The sequence below is a fragment of the Salmo salar genome, chromosome 07, assembly GCF_965601325.2.
Source record: "Salmo salar chromosome 07, fSalSal1, whole genome shotgun sequence".
NCBI classification, from domain to species: domain Eukaryota; kingdom Metazoa; phylum Chordata; class Actinopteri; order Salmoniformes; family Salmonidae; genus Salmo; species Salmo salar.
In genome coordinates, this window is record NC_138297.1 from 638,323 (window position 1) to 659,007 (window position 20,685).

General features: G+C 43.2%; 13 non-coding genes across 13 annotated transcripts; all 13 read left to right on the plus strand.

Annotated features, from left to right (window-relative positions):
• Positions 1–2,380: 2,380 nt before the first annotated feature.
• On the plus strand, positions 2,381–2,453 carry trnav-cac (transfer RNA valine (anticodon CAC)). Its single transcript has one exon. It is a non-coding gene; the product is annotated as a tRNA-Val (tRNA).
• Positions 2,454–6,551: 4,098 nt separating this feature from the next.
• trnav-aac (transfer RNA valine (anticodon AAC)) lies at positions 6,552–6,624 on the plus strand. The gene has a single exon. It is a non-coding gene; the product is annotated as a tRNA-Val (tRNA).
• Positions 6,625–6,758: 134 nt separating this feature from the next.
• trnav-cac (transfer RNA valine (anticodon CAC)) lies at positions 6,759–6,831 on the plus strand. Its single transcript has one exon. It is a non-coding gene; the product is annotated as a tRNA-Val (tRNA).
• A 970-nt stretch (positions 6,832–7,801) lies between these two features.
• Positions 7,802–7,874, plus strand: trnav-cac (transfer RNA valine (anticodon CAC)). The gene has a single exon. It is a non-coding gene; the product is annotated as a tRNA-Val (tRNA).
• A 4,099-nt stretch (positions 7,875–11,973) lies between these two features.
• trnav-aac (transfer RNA valine (anticodon AAC)) lies at positions 11,974–12,046 on the plus strand. Its single transcript has one exon. It is a non-coding gene; the product is annotated as a tRNA-Val (tRNA).
• A 134-nt stretch (positions 12,047–12,180) lies between these two features.
• trnav-cac (transfer RNA valine (anticodon CAC)) lies at positions 12,181–12,253 on the plus strand. The gene has a single exon. It is a non-coding gene; the product is annotated as a tRNA-Val (tRNA).
• A 970-nt stretch (positions 12,254–13,223) lies between these two features.
• On the plus strand, positions 13,224–13,296 carry trnav-cac (transfer RNA valine (anticodon CAC)). Its single transcript has one exon. It is a non-coding gene; the product is annotated as a tRNA-Val (tRNA).
• A 347-nt stretch (positions 13,297–13,643) lies between these two features.
• trnav-aac (transfer RNA valine (anticodon AAC)) lies at positions 13,644–13,716 on the plus strand. Its single transcript has one exon. It is a non-coding gene; the product is annotated as a tRNA-Val (tRNA).
• A 347-nt stretch (positions 13,717–14,063) lies between these two features.
• On the plus strand, positions 14,064–14,136 carry trnav-aac (transfer RNA valine (anticodon AAC)). Its single transcript has one exon. It is a non-coding gene; the product is annotated as a tRNA-Val (tRNA).
• A 141-nt stretch (positions 14,137–14,277) lies between these two features.
• On the plus strand, positions 14,278–14,350 carry trnav-aac (transfer RNA valine (anticodon AAC)). Its single transcript has one exon. It is a non-coding gene; the product is annotated as a tRNA-Val (tRNA).
• A 355-nt stretch (positions 14,351–14,705) lies between these two features.
• trnav-uac (transfer RNA valine (anticodon UAC)) lies at positions 14,706–14,778 on the plus strand. Its single transcript has one exon. It is a non-coding gene; the product is annotated as a tRNA-Val (tRNA).
• A 355-nt stretch (positions 14,779–15,133) lies between these two features.
• trnav-cac (transfer RNA valine (anticodon CAC)) lies at positions 15,134–15,206 on the plus strand. The gene has a single exon. It is a non-coding gene; the product is annotated as a tRNA-Val (tRNA).
• Positions 15,207–15,339: 133 nt separating this feature from the next.
• On the plus strand, positions 15,340–15,412 carry trnav-uac (transfer RNA valine (anticodon UAC)). The gene has a single exon. It is a non-coding gene; the product is annotated as a tRNA-Val (tRNA).
• The last annotated feature ends 5,273 nt before the right edge of the window (positions 15,413–20,685 follow it).

The following is a 20,685-nucleotide window of genomic DNA, read 5'->3' on the forward strand; positions in this document are numbered from 1 at the left end:
TAAAGAAGTAAGGGGTGTTGGAATCCCAGGTGGTGGTGTCAGTGTTGTACATCAGTACGCTGATGACACTACTTGTACTGTGAAGGATATAGAAAGTATTGGAAGCATTATGGGGATCATAGATATATATGGCAAGGCATCGGGTGCTAAAGTTAATATAGAGAAGACTGAAATAATGTTTGTTGGGGATATCAATGTAAACGGGTGTGAGATTCCATTCAAGAGCGCAAAGGATTTTATTAAAGTGCTGGGAGTAAACATTGGTGTAAAGGAGAAAGAGGCAAAAGATATAACTTGGACTGGGATCCTTAATAAAGTCAAGCTAACGTTGAATTTCTGGAAAAATAGAAAACTAAAGTTACAAGGGAAAGTAATTGTTGCAAATGCTTTGGTATTATCCAAATTTGTGTATGTTTTGGGAGTCCTGGACATGCCGGAGTGGGTCCTAAATGAATTGAATAATGTGGTGTCAAATTTTATATGGGATGGTAAAGGAGTGAGAATATCTCAGAAAACATTGATTGCTGACTATGTGGATGGAGGTTTAAAACTTGTAGATTTAGATGTCAAAAGAAAAGCTATTAGGATAAAAACAGTAAAGAAATATTTGTATGACAGTGAAGATTATGGCTGGAAACACTTCTTTAGAGTCTACTTAGAGGAGAGTGGTGGTTGTGAGGATAATGGTTTATTGATGGGGCTTAAAAGGGCAATGTTTGAAAAGGTACCAGATTTTTATAAAGAGGTGCTAAATGCATGGGCAGAGTTGTTGCCTAATGTATATTATGAATGTGGACATATTGACCTGATTATGAATCAACCTATATTTCTGAATGAGAAAATCAAGAACAAAGAAAAAGTTTTGTATAATAAAGTATTTATGAGTGCAGGTCTACGGCAAATAAAAGATTATACATATGAGGTAATTCCAGGGTTTTTACCTGGGGAAGCTATTTTTGACATAATCAATGAATGGGATGAAGAGGTGGGAAGGGGAACAGTGAATAATATGTATGACAAGATAAAGAATAGTATACCAAGAGCATGGGTTGATTTAATAAATAGTGAAGTTGAAAGAGAATATTTATTTGTATTTCCTAATTTGTTCATTGGTAGCAGTAAGAAGAAAGTACATTTATCTAGTATACCAGTGAAAAGATTGTATAGAATAATGGTAGGAAAAGTGTGTAGAAGGCCGGCTGCTGAGAAATTTTGGAAAGTAGTTTTTCCGGAATTGGATGAAAAAAAGATATGGGGAAATTTAAATGTAAAATATAATAGTAAGGAGTGTGAAAATAATGATTTCAAACTAAGACATAATAGAATATTTACAAAGGTGGTGCTAAAGAAAATTAATTGTGAGATAGAAAGGGAATGCGACGTATGTGGACGTTTCCCGGAAACTCTTATGCATTTGTTTATAGAATGTGAGGATTTAAAATATTTTTTTTGTAAAGTTAAGGAAATGTTATGTAGAAACTGGGGGGGAGATTTCGTGAAAAAGTATGCGTGGGAGGAACTTTTGTTATTTGGAGTGTCTGGTAAATGTGAGGGTGCTAATGTGTGTTTGTTGAATATGGTTTTGAGTTTTGTGAGGTATGCTATTTTTTGTAGGAGGAATTATGTTTCTTTTGACAGAAAGAGGGTTCAGGTGTGGAGTATCTTTATAGCACTGTTCAGTAAACACATAGATATGTTGTTTAATTATGGGATGGAACATTTTGATGAGTCTTTTGTTGAAGGGAGTGGGTTAATTTCACGAGAGGAGAGTGGAGGTATCACTTATAATTTTTGAAAGCACTGTTTTGATATTTTCTTTGTTGATAATTTGATAGGGGGTGAATTGTTCACCTGCCTCTGTTAGTCTAGTGTCTTCTGTATTGTTCTCTGTGGATTGTACTGTAAACAGTAGATTGTACTGTAAATATTGTAAACAAACATTTTTGATAATAAAAAAAAAAAAAAAAAAAAAATCACGTTCGCTTAACAAGCGAAAGGTCCTCGGTTCGAAACCGGGCGGAAACAGTGCTCTTTGACACCTGCAGTAGGTACAGTACTTTTAAAAGAGAATAGTTATTTTCATAAATGCCTAATTTTGGAAATTTGAACACGTGCCATGAATATCTGTAAAATTCGGTTTACTCCTTGCAGATAATTGTTGAAGCAGTTTCTGTAGTGTAGCGGTTATCACGTTTGCTTAACACGCGAAAGGTCCTCGGTTTGAAACCGGGCGGAAACAGAGCTCTTTGACACGTGCAGTAGGTACTGTACTTTCAACAAAGAATTGTTATTTTCATGAATTCTGTATTTTGGAAATTCCAATACGTGCCATGAATATTTTAAAAATTCGGTTTACTCCTTGCAGCTAATTGTAGCAGTAGTTTCTGTGGTGTAGTGGTTATCACGTTTGCTTCACACGCGAAAGGTCCCTGGTTCGAAACCGGGCGGAAACAACACTCATTGACACATTCTGAAGTACCATAGTGGTAACAGAAAATTTCATGAATTCTTTATTTTGGAAATTCGAATACGTGCCATGAATATTTTTAAAATTCGGTTTACTCCTTGCAGGAAAATCAAGCAGCAGTTTCTGTAGTGTAGTGGCTATCGCGTTCGCTTTACACGCAAAAGGTCCTCGGTTCCAAACCCTGGCGGAAACAGTGCTCTTTGACACGTGCAGTAGGTACTCTACATTTTTTTTACATTTTAGTCATTTAGCAGACGCTCTTATCCAGAGCGACTTACAAATTGGTGCATTCACCTATAATATCCAGTGGAACAACCACTTTACAATAGTGCATCTAAATCTTTTAAGGGGGGGGGTTAGAAGGATTACTTTATCCTATCCCAGGTATTCCTTGAAGAGGTGGGGTTTCAGGTGTCTCCGGAAGGTCGTGATTGACTCCGCTGTCCTGGCGTCGTGAGGGAGCTTGTTCCACCATTGGGGTGCCAGAGCAGCGAACAGTTTTGACTGGGCTGAGCGGGAACTGTGCTTCCTCAGAGGTAGGGAGGCGAGCAGGCCAGAGGTGGATGAACGGAGTGCCCTTGTTTGGGTGTAGGGCCTGATCAGAGCCTGAAGGTACGGAGGTGCCGTTCCCCTCACAGCTCCGTAGGCAAGCACCATGGTCTTGTAGCGGATGCGAGCTTCGACTGGAAGCCAGTGGAGAGAGCGGAGGAGCGGGGTGACGTGAGAGAACTTGGGAAGGTTGAACACCAGACGGGCTGCGGCGTTCTGGATGAGTTGTAGGGGTTTAATGGCACAGGCAGGGAGCCCAGCCAACAGCGAGTTGCAGTAATCCAGACGGGAGATGACAAGTGCCTGGATTAGGACCTGCGCCGCTTCCTGTGTGAGGCAGGGTCGTACTCTGCGAATGTTGTAGAGCATGAACCTACAGGATCGGGTCACCGCCTTGATGTTGGTGGAGAACGACAGGGTGTTGTCCAGGGTCACGCCAAGGCTCTTAGCACTCTGGGAGGAGGACACAAGGGAGTTGTCAACCGTGATGGCGAGATCATGGAACGGGCAGTCCTTCCCCGGGAGGAAGAGCAGCTCCGTCTTGCCGAGGTTCAGCTTGAGGTGGTGATCCGTCATCCACACTGATATGTCTGCCAGACATGCAGAGATGCGATTCGCCACCTGGTTGTCAGAAGGGGGAAAGGAGAAGATTAATTGTGTGTCATCTGCATAGCAATGATATGAGAGACCATGTGAGGATATGACAGAGCCAAGTGACTTGGTGTATAGCGAGAATAGGAGTGGGCCAAGAACAGAGCCCTGGGGGACACCAGTGGTGAGAGCACGTGGTGCGGAGACAGATTCTCGCCACGCCACCTGGTAGGAGCGACCTGTCAGGTAGGACGCAATCCAAGCGTGCGCGGTGCCGGAGATGCCCAGCTCGGAGAGGGTGGAGAGGAGGATCTGATGGTTCACGGTATCAAAGGCAGCAGATAGGTCTAGAAGGATGAGAGCAGAGGAGAGAGAGTTAGCTTTAGCAGTGCGGAGAGCCTCCGTGACACAGAGAAGAGCAGTCTCAGTTGAATGCCCAGTCTTGAAACCTGACTGATTAGGATCAAGAAGGTCATTCTGAGAGAGATAGCAAGAGAGCTGGCCAAGCACGGCGCGTTCAAGAGTTTTGGAGAGAAAGGAAAGAAGGGATACTGGCCTGTAGTTGTTGACATCGGAGGGATCGAGTGTAGGTTTTTTCAGAAGGGGTGCAACTCTCGCTCTCTTGAAGACGGAAGGGACGTAGCCAGCGGTCAAGGATGCGTTGATGAGCGAGGTGAGGTAGGGGAGAAGGTCTCCGGAAATGGTCTGGAGAAGAGAGGAGGGGATAGGGTCAAGTGGGCAGGTTGTTGGGCGGCCGGCCGTCACAAGACGCGAGAGTTCATCTGGAGAGAGAGGGGAGAAAGAGGTCAAAGCACAGGGTAGGGCAGTGTGAGCAGGACCAGCAGTGTCGTTTGACTTAGCAAACGAGGATCGGATGTCGTCAACCTTCTTTTCAAAATGGTTGACGAAGTCATCCGCAGAGAGGGAGGAGGGGGGGGGAGGGGGAGGAGGATTAAGGAGGGAGGAGAAGGTAGCAAAGAGCTTCCTAGGGTTAGAGGCAGATGCTTGGAGTTTAGAGTGGTAGAAAGTGGCTTTAGCAGCAGAGACAGAAGAGGAAAATGTAGAGAGGAGGGAGTGAAAGGATGCCAGGTCCGCAGGGAGGCGAGTTTTCCTCCATTTCCGCTCGGCTGCCCGGAGCCCTGTTCTGTGAGCTCGCAGTGAGTCGTCGAGCCACGGAGCAGGAGGGGAGGACCGAGCCGGCCTGGAGGATAGGGGACAGAGGAAATCAAAGGATGCAGAGAGGGAGGAGAGGAGGGTTGAGGAGGCAGAATCAGGAGATAGGTTGGAGAAGGTTTGAGCAGAGGGAAGAGATGATAGGATGGAGGAGGAGAGAGTAGCGGGAGAGAGAGAGCGAAGGTTGGGACGGCGCAATACCATCCGAGTAGGGGGAGAGTGAGAAGTGTTGGATGAGAGCGAGAGGGAAAAGGATACAAGGTAGTGGTCGGAGACTTGGAGGGGAGTTGCAATGAGATTAGTGGAAGAACAGCATCTAGTAAAGATGAGGTCAAGCGTATTGCCTGCCTTGTGAGTAGGGGGGGAAGGTGAGAGGGTGAGGTCGAAAGAGGAGAGGAGTGGAAAGAAGGAGGCAGAGAGGAATGAGTCGAAGGTAGACGTGGGGAGGTTAAAGTCACCCAGAACTGTGAGAGGTGAGCCATCCTCAGGAAAGGAACTTATCAAGGCGTCAAGCTCATTGATGAACTCTCCAAGGGAACCTGGAGGGCGATAAATGATAAGGATGTTAAGCTTGAAAGGGCTGGTAACTGTGACAGCATGGAATTCAAATGAGGAGATAGACAGATGGGTCAGGGGAGAAAGAGAGAATGTCCACTTGGGAGAGATGAGGATTCCAGTGCCACCACCCCGCTGGCTCGATGCTCTAGGGGTATGCGAGAACACGTAGTCAGACGAGGAGAGAGCAGTAGGAGTAGCAGTGTTATCTGTGGTGATCCATGTTTCCGTCAGCGCCAGGAAGTCTAGGGACTGGAGGGTAGCATAGGCTGAGATGAACTCAGCCTTGTTGGCCGCAGACCGGCAGTTCCAGAGGCTGCCGGAGACCTGGAACTCCACGTGGGTCGTGCGCGCTGGGACCACCAGGTTAGAGCGGCAGCGGCCACGCGGTGTGGAGCGTTTGTATGGCCTGTGCAGAGGAGAGAGAACAGGGATAGGCAGACACATAGTAGACAAGCTACAGAAGAGGCTACGCTAATGCAAATGAGATTGGAGTGACAAGTGGACTACACGTCTCGAATGTTCAGGAAGTTAAGCTTACGTTGCAAAAATGTTATTGACTAAAATGATACAGTACTGCTGGCTGGTGGAGTAGGCTAGCTAGCAGTGGCTGCGTTGTTGACTTTGAACGTGTAGCTGGCTAGGTAACCTCGGTAGTTTCAGTACTACACCTTGTCATGATACAAAGCAACTTTGTAGCTAGCTAGCTAACATAACACTAATCAAGACGTTCCTTGTAGTGTATTTAGTTTCAACAATGCTGCTCGTCGGTAATAGTTGGCTAGGTTAGGAAAAATGGCGTCGCGGGGGACGGAAATAGCTGGCTAGCTAACCTCGATGGCTGGCTAGCTAACAATTATCAATTAACAATTATCAAGCTATGACAAAGACAACTAGGTAGCTCGCTAGGTAACACTGCACTAGTCAAATCGTTCCGTTGTGAAGTATTAGTAACTACAGCGCTGCTAGTCGGTAACGGATGGCTATCTGGCAGTGGGTTAATGATGACTAGGTGTGTTGAGTAAGTCTGGCGCCGCGTCGCGGCTGGCTAGCACACCTCGATAATACTCAAACTCAAACTACACAATTATCTCTACTATACTCTACTATTAACAGAGAATAGTTATTTTCATAAATGCCTAATTTTGGAAATTTGAACACGTGCCATGAATATCTGTAAAATTCGGTTTACTCCTTGCAGATAATTGTTGCAGAAGTTTCTGTAGTGTAGTGGTTATCACGTTCGCTTAACACGCGAAAGGTCCTCGGTTCAAAACCGGGCGGAAACAGAGCTCTTTGACACATGCAGTAGGTCCTGTACTTTCAACAAAGAATTGTTATTTTCATATATTTTGGAAATTCGAATACGTGCCATGAATATCTGTAAAATTTTGTTTACTCCTCGCTGCGAAATGTAGCAGCAGTTTCTGTAGTGTAGTGGTTATCACGTTTGCTTCACACGCGAAAGATCCCTGGTTCGAAACCGGGCGGAAACAACGCTCATTGACATGTTCTGATTTACCGTAGTGGTAACAGAAAATTTCATGAATTCTTTATTTTGGAAATTCGAATACGTGCCCTGAATATCTGTAAAATTCGGTTTACTTCTTGCAGGAAAATCAAGCAGTAGTTTCTGTGGTCTAGTGGTTATCACGTTTGCTTCACACGCGAAAGGTCCCTGGTTCGAAACCGGGCGGAAACAAAACTCATTGACACATTCTGAAGTACCATAGTGGTAACAGAAAATTTCATGAATTCTTTATTTTGGAAATTCGAATACGTGCCATGAATATTTTTAAAATTCGGTTTACTTCTTGCAGGAAAATCAAGCAGAAGTTTCTGTAGTGTAGTGGTTATCACGTTCGCTTTACACGCGAAAGGTCCTCGGGCGGAAACAGTGCTCTTTGACACCTGCAGTAGGTACAGTACTTTTAAAAGAGAATAGTTATTTTCATAAATGCCTAAATTTGGAAATTTCAACACTTGCCATGAATATCTGTAAAATTCGGTTTACTCCTTGCAGCTGAATGTAGCAGCAGTGTCTGTAGTGTAGTGGTTATCACGTTCGCTTTACACGTGAAAGGTCCTCAGTTTGAAACCGGGAGGAAACAGTGCTCTTTGACATGTGCAGTAGGTACTGTACTATTAACAGAGAATAGTTATTTTCATAAATGCCTAATTTTGGAAATTTGAACACGTGCCATGAATATCTGTAAAATTCGGTTTACTCCTTGCAGATAATTGTTGAAGCAGTTTCTGTAGTGTAGCGGTTATCACGTTTGCTTAACACGCGAAAGGTCCTCGGTTTGAAACCGGGCGGAAACAGAGCTCTTTGACACGTGCAGTAGGTACTGTACTTTCAACAAAGAATTGTTATTTTCATGAATTCTGTATTTTGGAAATTCGAATACGTGCCATGAATATCTGTAAAATTCGATTTACTCCTCGCAGCTAATTGTAGCAGTAGTTTCTGTGGTGTAGTGGTTATCACGTTTGCTTCACACGCGAAAGGTCCCTGGTTCGAAACCGGGCGGAAACAACACTCATTGACACATTCTGAAGTACCATAGTGGTAACAGAAAATTTCATGAATTCTTTATTTTGGAAATTCGAATACGTGCCATGAATATTTTTAAAATTCGGTTTACTCCTTGCAGGAAAATCAAGCAGCAGTTTCTGTAGTGTAGTGGCTATCGCGTTCGCTTTACACGCAAAAGGTCCTCGGTTCCAAACCCTGGCGGAAACAGTGCTCTTTGACACGTGCAGTAGGTACTCTACATTTTTTTTACATTTTAGTCATTTAGCAGACGCTCTTATCCAGAGCGACTTACAAATTGGTGCATTCACCTATAATATCCAGTGGAACAACCACTTTACAATAGTGCATCTAAATCTTTTAAGGGGGGGGGTTAGAAGGATTACTTTATCCTATCCCAGGTATTCCTTGAAGAGGTGGGGTTTCAGGTGTCTCCGGAAGGTCGTGATTGACTCCGCTGTCCTGGCGTCGTGAGGGAGCTTGTTCCACCATTGGGGTGCCAGAGCAGCGAACAGTTTTGACTGGGCTGAGCGGGAACTGTGCTTCCTCAGAGGTAGGGAGGCGAGCAGGCCAGAGGTGGATGAACGGAGTGCCCTTGTTTGGGTGTAGGGCCTGATCAGAGCCTGAAGGTACGGAGGTGCCGTTCCCCTCACAGCTCCGTAGGCAAGCACCATGGTCTTGTAGCGGATGCGAGCTTCGACTGGAAGCCAGTGGAGAGAGCGGAGGAGCGGGGTGACGTGAGAGAACTTGGGAAGGTTGAACACCAGACGGGCTGCGGCGTTCTGGATGAGTTGTAGGGGTTTAATGGCACAGGCAGGGAGCCCAGCCAACAGCGAGTTGCAGTAATCCAGACGGGAGATGACAAGTGCCTGGATTAGGACCTGCGCCGCTTCCTGTGTGAGGCAGGGTCGTACTCTGCGAATGTTGTAGAGCATGAACCTACAGGATCGGGTCACCGCCTTGATGTTGGTGGAGAACGACAGGGTGTTGTCCAGGGTCACGCCAAGGCTCTTAGCACTCTGGGAGGAGGACACAAGGGAGTTGTCAACCGTGATGGCGAGATCATGGAACGGGCAGTCCTTCCCCGGGAGGAAGAGCAGCTCCGTCTTGCCGAGGTTCAGCTTGAGGTGGTGATCCGTCATCCACACTGATATGTCTGCCAGACATGCAGAGATGCGATTCGCCACCTGGTTGTCAGAAGGGGGAAAGGAGAAGATTAATTGTGTGTCATCTGCATAGCAATGATATGAGAGACCATGTGAGGATATGACAGAGCCAAGTGACTTGGTGTATAGCGAGAATAGGAGTGGGCCAAGAACAGAGCCCTGGGGGACACCAGTGGTGAGAGCACGTGGTGCGGAGACAGATTCTCGCCACGCCACCTGGTAGGAGCGACCTGTCAGGTAGGACGCAATCCAAGCGTGCGCGGTGCCGGAGATGCCCAGCTCGGAGAGGGTGGAGAGGAGGATCTGATGGTTCACGGTATCAAAGGCAGCAGATAGGTCTAGAAGGATGAGAGCAGAGGAGAGAGAGTTAGCTTTAGCAGTGCGGAGAGCCTCCGTGACACAGAGAAGAGCAGTCTCAGTTGAATGCCCAGTCTTGAAACCTGACTGATTAGGATCAAGAAGGTCATTCTGAGAGAGATAGCAAGAGAGCTGGCCAAGCACGGCGCGTTCAAGAGTTTTGGAGAGAAAGGAAAGAAGGGATACTGGCCTGTAGTTGTTGACATCGGAGGGATCGAGTGTAGGTTTTTTCAGAAGGGGTGCAACTCTCGCTCTCTTGAAGACGGAAGGGACGTAGCCAGCGGTCAAGGATGCGTTGATGAGCGAGGTGAGGTAGGGGAGAAGGTCTCCGGAAATGGTCTGGAGAAGAGAGGAGGGGATAGGGTCAAGTGGGCAGGTTGTTGGGCGGCCGGCCGTCACAAGACGCGAGAGTTCATCTGGAGAGAGAGGGGAGAAAGAGGTCAAAGCACAGGGTAGGGCAGTGTGAGCAGGACCAGCAGTGTCGTTTGACTTAGCAAACGAGGATCGGATGTCGTCAACCTTCTTTTCAAAATGGTTGACGAAGTCATCCGCAGAGAGGGAGGAGGGGGGGGGGAGGGGGAGGAGGATTAAGGAGGGAGGAGAAGGTAGCAAAGAGCTTCCTAGGGTTAGAGGCAGATGCTTGGAGTTTAGAGTGGTAGAAAGTGGCTTTAGCAGCAGAGACAGAAGAGGAAAATGTAGAGAGGAGGGAGTGAAAGGATGCCAGGTCCGCAGGGAGGCGAGTTTTCCTCCATTTCCGCTCGGCTGCCCGGAGCCCTGTTCTGTGAGCTCGCAGTGAGTCGTCGAGCCACGGAGCAGGAGGGGAGGACCGAGCCGGCCTGGAGGATAGGGGACAGAGGAAATCAAAGGATGCAGAGAGGGAGGAGAGGAGGGTTGAGGAGGCAGAATCAGGAGATAGGTTGGAGAAGGTTTGAGCAGAGGGAAGAGATGATAGGATGGAGGAGGAGAGAGTAGCGGGAGAGAGAGAGCGAAGGTTGGGACGGCGCAATACCATCCGAGTAGGGGGAGAGTGAGAAGTGTTGGATGAGAGCGAGAGGGAAAAGGATACAAGGTAGTGGTCGGAGACTTGGAGGGGAGTTGCAATGAGATTAGTGGAAGAACAGCATCTAGTAAAGATGAGGTCAAGCGTATTGCCTGCCTTGTGAGTAGGGGGGGAAGGTGAGAGGGTGAGGTCGAAAGAGGAGAGGAGTGGAAAGAAGGAGGCAGAGAGGAATGAGTCGAAGGTAGACGTGGGGAGGTTAAAGTCACCCAGAACTGTGAGAGGTGAGCCATCCTCAGGAAAGGAACTTATCAAGGCGTCAAGCTCATTGATGAACTCTCCAAGGGAACCTGGAGGGCGATAAATGATAAGGATGTTAAGCTTGAAAGGGCTGGTAACTGTGACAGCATGGAATTCAAATGAGGAGATAGACAGATGGGTCAGGGGAGAAAGAGAGAATGTCCACTTGGGAGAGATGAGGATTCCAGTGCCACCACCCCGCTGGCTCGATGCTCTAGGGGTATGCGAGAACACGTAGTCAGACGAGGAGAGAGCAGTAGGAGTAGCAGTGTTATCTGTGGTGATCCATGTTTCCGTCAGCGCCAGGAAGTCTAGGGACTGGAGGGTAGCATAGGCTGAGATGAACTCAGCCTTGTTGGCCGCAGACCGGCAGTTCCAGAGGCTGCCGGAGACCTGGAACTCCACGTGGGTCGTGCGCGCTGGGACCACCAGGTTAGAGCGGCAGCGGCCACGCGGTGTGGAGCGTTTGTATGGCCTGTGCAGAGGAGAGAGAACAGGGATAGGCAGACACATAGTAGACAAGCTACAGAAGAGGCTACGCTAATGCAAATGAGATTGGAGTGACAAGTGGACTACACGTCTCGAATGTTCAGGAAGTTAAGCTTACGTTGCAAAAATGTTATTGACTAAAATGATACAGTACTGCTGGCTGGTGGAGTAGGCTAGCTAGCAGTGGCTGCGTTGTTGACTTTGAACGTGTAGCTGGCTAGGTAACCTCGGTAGTTTCAGTACTACACCTTGTCATGATACAAAGCAACTTTGTAGCTAGCTAGCTAACATAACACTAATCAAGACGTTCCTTGTAGTGTATTTAGTTTCAACAATGCTGCTCGTCGGTAATAGTTGGCTAGGTTAGGAAAAATGGCGTCGCGGGGGACGGAAATAGCTGGCTAGCTAACCTCGATGGCTGGCTAGCTAACAATTATCAATTAACAATTATCAAGCTATGACAAAGACAACTAGGTAGCTCGCTAGGTAACACTGCACTAGTCAAATCGTTCCGTTGTGAAGTATTAGTAACTACAGCGCTGCTAGTCGGTAACGGATGGCTATCTGGCAGTGGGTTAATGATGACTAGGTGTGTTGAGTAAGTCTGGCGCCGCGTCGCGGCTGGCTAGCACACCTCGATAATACTCAAACTCAAACTACACAATTATCTCTACTATACTCTACTATTAACAGAGAATAGTTATTTTCATAAATGCCTAATTTTGGAAATTTGAACACGTGCCATGAATATCTGTAAAATTCGGTTTACTCCTTGCAGATAATTGTTGCAGAAGTTTCTGTAGTGTAGTGGTTATCACGTTCGCTTAACACGCGAAAGGTCCTCGGTTCAAAACCGGGCGGAAACAGAGCTCTTTGACACATGCAGTAGGTCCTGTACTTTCAACAAAGAATTGTTATTTTCATATATTTTGGAAATTCGAATACGTGCCATGAATATCTGTAAAATTTTGTTTACTCCTCGCTGCGAAATGTAGCAGCAGTTTCTGTAGTGTAGTGGTTATCACGTTTGCTTCACACGCGAAAGATCCCTGGTTCGAAACCGGGCGGAAACAACGCTCATTGACATGTTCTGATTTACCGTAGTGGTAACAGAAAATTTCATGAATTCTTTATTTTGGAAATTCGAATACGTGCCCTGAATATCTGTAAAATTCGGTTTACTTCTTGCAGGAAAATCAAGCAGTAGTTTCTGTGGTCTAGTGGTTATCACGTTTGCTTCACACGCGAAAGGTCCCTGGTTCGAAACCGGGCGGAAACAAAACTCATTGACACATTCTGAAGTACCATAGTGGTAACAGAAAATTTCATGAATTCTTTATTTTGGAAATTCGAATACGTGCCATGAATATTTTTAAAATTCGGTTTACTTCTTGCAGGAAAATCAAGCAGAAGTTTCTGTAGTGTAGTGGTTATCACGTTCGCTTTACACGCGAAAGGTCCTCGGGCGGAAACAGTGCTCTTTGACACCTGCAGTAGGTACAGTACTTTTAAAAGAGAATAGTTATTTTCATAAATGCCTAAATTTGGAAATTTCAACACTTGCCATGAATATCTGTAAAATTCGGTTTACTCCTTGCAGCTGAATGTAGCAGCAGTGTCTGTAGTGTAGTGGTTATCACGTTCGCTTTACACGTGAAAGGTCCTCAGTTTGAAACCGGGAGGAAACAGTGCTCTTTGACATGTGCAGTAGGTACTGTACTATTAACAGAGAATAGTTATTTTCATAAATGCCTAATTTTGGAAATTTGAACACGTGCCATGAATATCTGTAAAATTCGGTTTACTCCTTGCAGATAATTGTTGAAGCAGTTTCTGTAGTGTAGCGGTTATCACGTTTGCTTAACACGCGAAAGGTCCTCGGTTTGAAACCGGGCGGAAACAGAGCTCTTTGACACGTGCAGTAGGTACTGTACTTTCAACAAAGAATTGTTATTTTCATGAATTCTGTATTTTGGAAATTCGAATACGTGCCATGAATATCTGTAAAATTCGATTTACTCCTCGCAGCTAATTGTAGCAGTAGTTTCTGTGGTGTAGTGGTTATCACGTTTGCTTCACACGCGAAAGGTCCCTGGTTCGAAACCGGGCGGAAACAACGCTCATTGACACATTCTGAAGTACCATAGTGGTAACAGAAAATTTCATGAATTCTTTATTTTGGAAATTCGAATACGTGCCATGAATATTTTTAAAATTCGGTTTACTCCTTGCAGAAAAATCAAGCAGCAGTTTCTGTAGTGTAGTGGTTATCACGTTCTCTTTACACGTGAAAGGTCCTCAGTTTGAAACTGGGAGGAAACAGTGCTCTTTGACACGTGCAGTAGGTACTGTACTATTAACAGAGAATAGTTATTTTCATAAATGCCTAATTTTGGAAATTTGAACGCGTGCCATGAATATCTGTAAAATTCGGTTTACTCCTTGCAGATAATTGTTGCAGAAGTTTCTGTAGTGTAGTGGTTATCACGTTCGCTTAACACGCGAAAGGTCCTCGGTTCGAAACCGGGCGGAAACAGAGCTCTTTGACACGTGCAGTAGGTACTGTACTTTCAACAAAGAATTGTTATTTTCATGAATTCTGTATTTTGGAAATTCGAATACGTGCCATGAATATCTGTAAAATTCGGTTTACTCCTCGCAGCTAAATGTAGCAGCAGTTTCTGTAGTGTAGTGGTTATCACGTTTGCTTCACACGCGAAAGGTCCCTGGTTCGAAACCGGGCGTAAACAACACTCATTGACACATTGTGATTTACCGTAGTGGTAACAGAAAATTTCATGAATTCTTTATTTTGGAAATTCGAATACGTGCCCTGAATATCTGTAAAATTCGGTTTACTTCTTGCAGGAACATCAAGCAGAAGTTTCTGTAGTGTAGTGGTTATCACGTTCGCTTAACAAGCGAAAGGTCCTCGGTTCGAAACCGGGCGGAAACAGTGCTCTTTGACACCTGCAGTAGGTACTCTACTATTAACAGAGAATAGTTATTTTCATAAATGCCTAATTTTGGAAATTTGAACACGTGCCATGAATATCTGTAAAATTCGGTTTACTCCTTGCAGATAATTGTTGCAGAAGTTTCTGTAGTGTAGTGGTTATCACGTTCGCTTAACACGCGAAAGGTCCTCGGTTCAAAACCGGGCGGAAACAGAGCTCTTTGACACATGCAGTAGGTACAGTACTTTTAAAAGAGAATAGTTATTTTCATAAATGCCTAAATTTGGAAATTTCAACACGTGCCATGAATATCTGAATAATTCGGTTTACTCCTTGCAGCTAAATGTAGCAGCAGTTTCTGTAGTGTAGTGGTTATCACGTTAGCTTTACACGTGAAAGGTCCTCAGTTTGAAACCAGGAGGAAACACTGCTCTTTGACATGTGCAGTAGGTACTGTACTATTAACAGAGAATAGTTATTTTCATAAATGCCTACTTTTGGAAATTTGAACACGTGCCATGAATATCTGTAAAATTCTGTTTACTTCTTGCAGGAAAATCAAGCAGCAGTTTCTGTAGTGTAGTGGTTATCGCGTTCGCTTTACATGCGAAAGGTCCTCGGTTCGAAACCGGGCGGAAACAGTGCTCTTTGACAAGTGCAGTAGGTACTCTACTATTAACAGAGAATAGTTTTTTTCATAAATGCCTAATTTTGGAAATTTGATCACGTGCCATGAATATCTGTAAAATTCGGTTTACTCCTTGCAGATAATTGTTGCAGAAGTTTCTGTAGTGTAGTGGTTATCAGGTTCGCTTAACACGCGAAAGGTCCTCGGTTCGAAACCGGGCGGAAACAGAGCTCTTTGACACGTGCAGTAGGTACTGTACTTTCAACAAAGAATTGTTATTTTCATGAATTCTGTATTTTGGAAATTCGAATACGTGCCATGAATATCTGTAAAATTCGGTTTACTCCTCGCAGCTAAATGTAGCAGCAGTTTCTGTAGTGTAGTGGTTATCACGTTTGCTTCACACGCGAAAGATCCCTGGTTCGAAACCGGGCGGAAACAACGCTCATTGACATGTTCTGATTTACCGTAGTGGTAACAGAAAATTTCATGAATTCTTTATTTTGGAAATTCGAATACGTGCCATGAATATCTGTAAAATTCGGTTTACTTCTTGCAGGAAAATCAAGCAGCAGTTTCTATAGTGTAGTGGATATCACGTTCGCTTTACACGCGAAAGGTCCTTGGTTCGAAACCGGGCTGAAACAGTGCTCTTAAACACGTGCAGTAGGTACAGTACTTTTAAAAGAGAATAGTTATTTTCATAAATTCCTAAATTTGGAAATTTCAACACGTGCCATGAATATCTGTAAAATTCGGTTTACTCCTTGAAGATAATTGTTGAAGCAGTTTCTGTAGTGTAGCGGTTATCACGTTCGCTTTACACGCCCCTTTTTGGAGTTTCAGGAAGTGGAAGAGAAGCAGGTGTCTGAGTGCTTGAGAGAGAATATCGTTTTTTTTTGGAGGTCTAGTTGACTTATAAGTTTGAAAGTTTGTGAGTGACTGTAGTGAAGTTTCTGTGAAACGTTTTTGCTATTGTCCCCCATCAGCGTGAGCTGTTTGGGGGATATTGCTTAAAATAACCGGACGGACAACATGGCTTCGACATCAAGAATACAAACGACGACGAGAAAGGACAACAGTGAAATCAGAATGTTAAACGAAGAACTGAAAAAAAGAACATATGAGAAGGAACTGACGGTGAACGTGGAAATAAGTGGAGAAGGGAAAATAACAACGATGGAATTGCTGAGAGGAATAAAGGAAGTTTGCGGAACAATACTGGGATGTCGAATGAAAGACGGGAATAAGTATGAAGTAACAATGTCTCATGTAAATGGAAAAGAAAGACTAATAGACGGGCTAAAGATAAAGAACTGTCAAATCATGGCTAAAGAACTAGGGAACGATGAGCTGGTGGTGTCCTTTTTGAACTTGCCCGCATACATTACGGATGAGGAGATAGAAGAGAAACTAAAAGGCTGGAAGGTGAAGGCGACCACGCCAATCAAGAGGAGGATGTGGCCAGGAACGGACATTGTAGATGGGACAAGATTTTGCAAGGTAAAGTTTACAGACAATGTGCAATCCTTGCCATATTCTACAAAATTTAACACTGTCGAGGGATTTGAATATTTTCGTGTAATCCACGACAATCAAGTGAAGGTATGTAGATTATGTATTCAGCCGGGGCACATACTTAAGGAATGTCCGGAATTCACATGCCACAAATGTAGTGAACAAGGGCATTATGCCAGAGAATGTCGGAACATAGGAAATGTGTGCAAAATGTGTGACAGACCTAAAGTTAGATGTAGCTGTAATAAGGGAGAAAATCACTTACTTTTGCAAACAATGGACCTCACGTCTGAGGAAGAGGGGAGTGTGCCTATGGAGAGGGAGGATGAGAGTGACATGGAGAGTGTGACTCCAGAGACAGTGGCAGATAAGCTTGAAGAGCCTGTAATGTCTCCTGGCAAAGCACGAGACGCCGTTTTAGTCTCTGCTGCTGACAAGGTGGAACAGCAGCACATGATGGGTGAAAGACATACACAGGTAGAGATGGTGCAAGGTGCTTCTCAGGTGCCTGAGCCAGCTTTAAGCCTGTGTAAAAATTACACCAAAGAGTGGGCTGGGTCCACTGAAGTCACAGGCACTGTTAAAGCGCACTTTTCAAAAGGCTTCCCCGCCGATCCCCCCAAAAATCCAAATAAAGAGACGGATGATGAAATAGATAGTGAGGATCTTCAGTTGTTTGTAAAAAATAAGAGGTCATTGTCGAAAACCAGGGAGATGATGGGTTTAGGAAAAAAGAAAAAGTAGGATTTTTAAGGACTTGTTTGGCTCTGATTATACTTCTGCACACATTCATAATGATTACAGTCGCATCCCTAAATGGTAACAGTTTGAGAAACATGAGCAAATTTGAGCAGGTATTAGTGTCTGTTAAGGCAGACATGTTGTGTTTTCAAGAGACCAATTGGACAGACTCCAAAATGCAGGAGATTAAGAGTAAATGGTCAGATTAAATTTTTTGTAGTCATGGAGGGGATAAAACATGTGGTGTGGCTATTTTGATAAAAAATGATGTGGTGCAAAATGTAAAAGAAATATATGCTGACAATGATGGCAGACTTATTGTAATTGAATTTGAAGTTCAAAATGTAGTTTTTCGTTTAATTAATGTTTATGCTTCAAACATTGAATCTGAAAGGAGAGAAATGTTTCACAAATTAAAAACACTGTGCTCAGAAAACTGTATACTGATAGGAGATTTTAATGTGAGGTGTAGTAGAATGGATGCCTCTAGTTGTGCTAAATTCAGATATGACTCTTCTAGAAATGCATTATGGAAACTTATGAATGAGGAGAATCTAGTAGATATATGGAGGGCTGAAAATCCAAACAGAAGAGTATTCTCTAGAAGGCAGGTGGTTCTAAAGGAATTAAAACAAAGCAGAATTGATTTATGTCTAGCAAAACAAGAATTGGTGCAGAATGTTAAGAAGGTGTCATATACCTTTACAGCATATAGTGATCATGCAGTAATGTCATTTCAAATGGGTTTTGGTGTGGAGAGGAGAGGGGGAGGTGTCTGGTGTTTAAATGCCAGTCTGTTAAAGGAGGAAGGATATAGAAATGAAATTGTTGAATGTATTAATGATGAAATGTCTAATGTACTGTTAAAAGAGAATGTGTGTTTATGGTGGGAGGAAGTGAAAGTAAAAGTAAAAAATAGGAGTATTAGGTACGCAAAAAATCATAACCGTTTAGATAAGCAGAAAGAAATAATGCTTAGGAATAGGATGTTGCATGAACTTGAAAAGGCTGATACGGATCCAGACTATGATGTTGTGAATTATTTGAAAATCCATGCAGAGCTGGGTCGTTATGAAAAAAATAAATGTTTGGGTGCTATTGTTAGGAGCAGGGCACAGTACGCTTTGGAGGGAGAGAAATGTACATCCTTTTTTTGGGGTCTGGAAAAAAGAAAACAAACTAAGAGTTACATTGTAGAGTTGGAAGATGAAAGAGGTGTAAAGGTAAACGATTTTGTTGGGATCTTAGAGACAGTTGAAACCTTTTACAGAAATCTTTACAAAAAGAATGATGTAGATAAAGTGTGTGTTGTAAAAGTGTTGGATACAATTAGTGCCAAAGTATCGCAGGCAGATAGAATGATGTGTGATCAAGAGATTTCGATTATGGAAATCAAGGAAGCAATTGTTAGCACGCAAGGTAATAAAAGTCCGGGTTTGGATGGTTTAACAAATGAGTTCTATAAAGTCTTTGTAGATATTTTGGCACCCATTTTAGTGAGGGTGTTTCATTATATGGAAGAGAATAAGGAAATCCCTGAGTCTATGTCAACTGGAATGTTAACGATCTTATTCAAAAATAGGGGCAGTAGATTAAAGTTAGAAAATTATAGGCCTATTAGCCTTCTAAATTCGGATTATAAGATACTGACTAAAGTGTTAGCGAATAGGATGAAAAAGGTGATTGGGAGCATTATTGAATCAACACAAGCCTACGGCATACCTGGAAGAGATATTGCAGATGTAATTTGTACAATTAGGGATGTTGTTAATCAAATGAAAAATGAAGGTGGTATAGTTTTAAGTTTGGACTTTAACAAAGCTTTCGATAGAGTGGAGCACAGCTTTTTATTACAGACTTTGGAGAGGTTTGGGTTTGGGCCAAAGTTTGTATCTTGGATCAACCTGTTGTATAGTGGGGCTAAAAGTTGTGTTAAATGTAACGGAGTGTTAACAGATACTTTCCCTGTGGAGAGGTCAGTAAGGCAGGGCTGTCCTTTGTCAGCTCTGCTGTACAGTGTTTCTACAGAACCGTTAGCTACATTGATAAATAGTAATAAAGAAGTAAGGGGTGTTGGAATCCCAGGTGGTGGTGTCAGTGTTGTACATCAGTACGCTGATGACACTACTTGTACTGTGAAGGATATAGAAAGTATTGGAAGCATTATGGGGATCATAGATATATATGGCAAGGCATCGGGTGCTAAAGTTAATATAGAGAAGACTGAAATAATGTTTGTTGGGGATATCAATGTAAACGGGTGTGAGATTCCATTCAAGAGCGCAAAGGATTTTATTAAAGTGCTGGGAGTAAACATTGGTGTAAAGGAGAAAGAGGCAAAAGATATAACTTGGACTGGGATCCTTAATAAAGTCAAGCTAACGTTGAATTTCTGGAAAAATAGAAAACTAAAGTTACAAGGGAAAGTAATTGTTGCAAATGCTTTGGTATTATCCAAATTTGTGTATGTTTTGGGAGTCCTGGACATGCCGGAGTGGGTCCTAAATGAATTGAATAATGTGGTGTCAAATTTTATATGGGATGGTAAAGGAGTGAGAATATCTCAGAAAACATTGATTGCTGACTATGTGGATGGAGGTTTAAAACTTGTAGATTTAGATGTCAAAAGAAAAGCTATTAGGATAAAAACAGTAAAGAAATATTTGTATGACAGTGAAGATTATGGCTGGAAACACTTCTTTAGAGTCTACTTAGAGGAGAGTGGTGGTTGTGAGGATAATGGTTTATTGATGGGGCTTAAAAGGGCAATGTTTGAAAAGGTACCAGATTTTTATAAAGAGGTGCTAAATGCATGGGCAGAGTTGTTGCCTAATGTATATTATGAATGTGGACATATTGACCTGATTATGAATCAACCTATATTTCTGAATGAGAAAATCAAGAACAAAGAAAAAGTTTTGTATAATAAAGTATTTATGAGTGCAGGTCTACGGCAAATAAAAGATTATACATATGAGGTAATTCCAGGGTTTTTACCTGGGGAAGCTATTTTTGACATAATCAATGAATGGGATGAAGAGGTGGGAAGGGGAACAGTGAATAATATGTATGACAAGATAAAGAATAGTATACCAAGAGCATGGGTTGATTTAATAAATAGTGAAGTTGAAAGAGAAGATTTATTTGTATTTCCTAATTTGTTCATTGGTAGCAGTAAGAAGAAAGTACATTTATCTAGTATACCAGTGAAAAGATTGTATAGAATAATGGTAGGAAAAGTGTGTAGAAGGCCGGCTGCTGAGAAATTTTGGAAAGTAGTTTTTCCGGAATTGGATGAAAAAAAGATATGGGGAAATTTAAATGTAAAATATAATAGTAAGGAGTGTGAAAATAATGATTTCAAACTAAGACATAATAGAATATTTACAAAGGTGGTGCTAAAGAAAATTAATTGTGAGATAGAAAGGGAATGCGACGTATGTGGACGTTTCCCGGAAACTCTTATGCATTTGTTTATAGAATGTGAGGATTTAAAATATTTTTTTTGTAAAGTTAAGGAAATGTTATGTAGAAACTGGGGGGGAGATTTCGTGAAAAAGTATGCGTGGGAGGAACTTTTGTTATTTGGAGTGTCTGGTAAATGTGAGGGTGCTAATGTGTGTTTGTTGAATATGGTTTTGAGTTTTGTGAGGTATGCTAT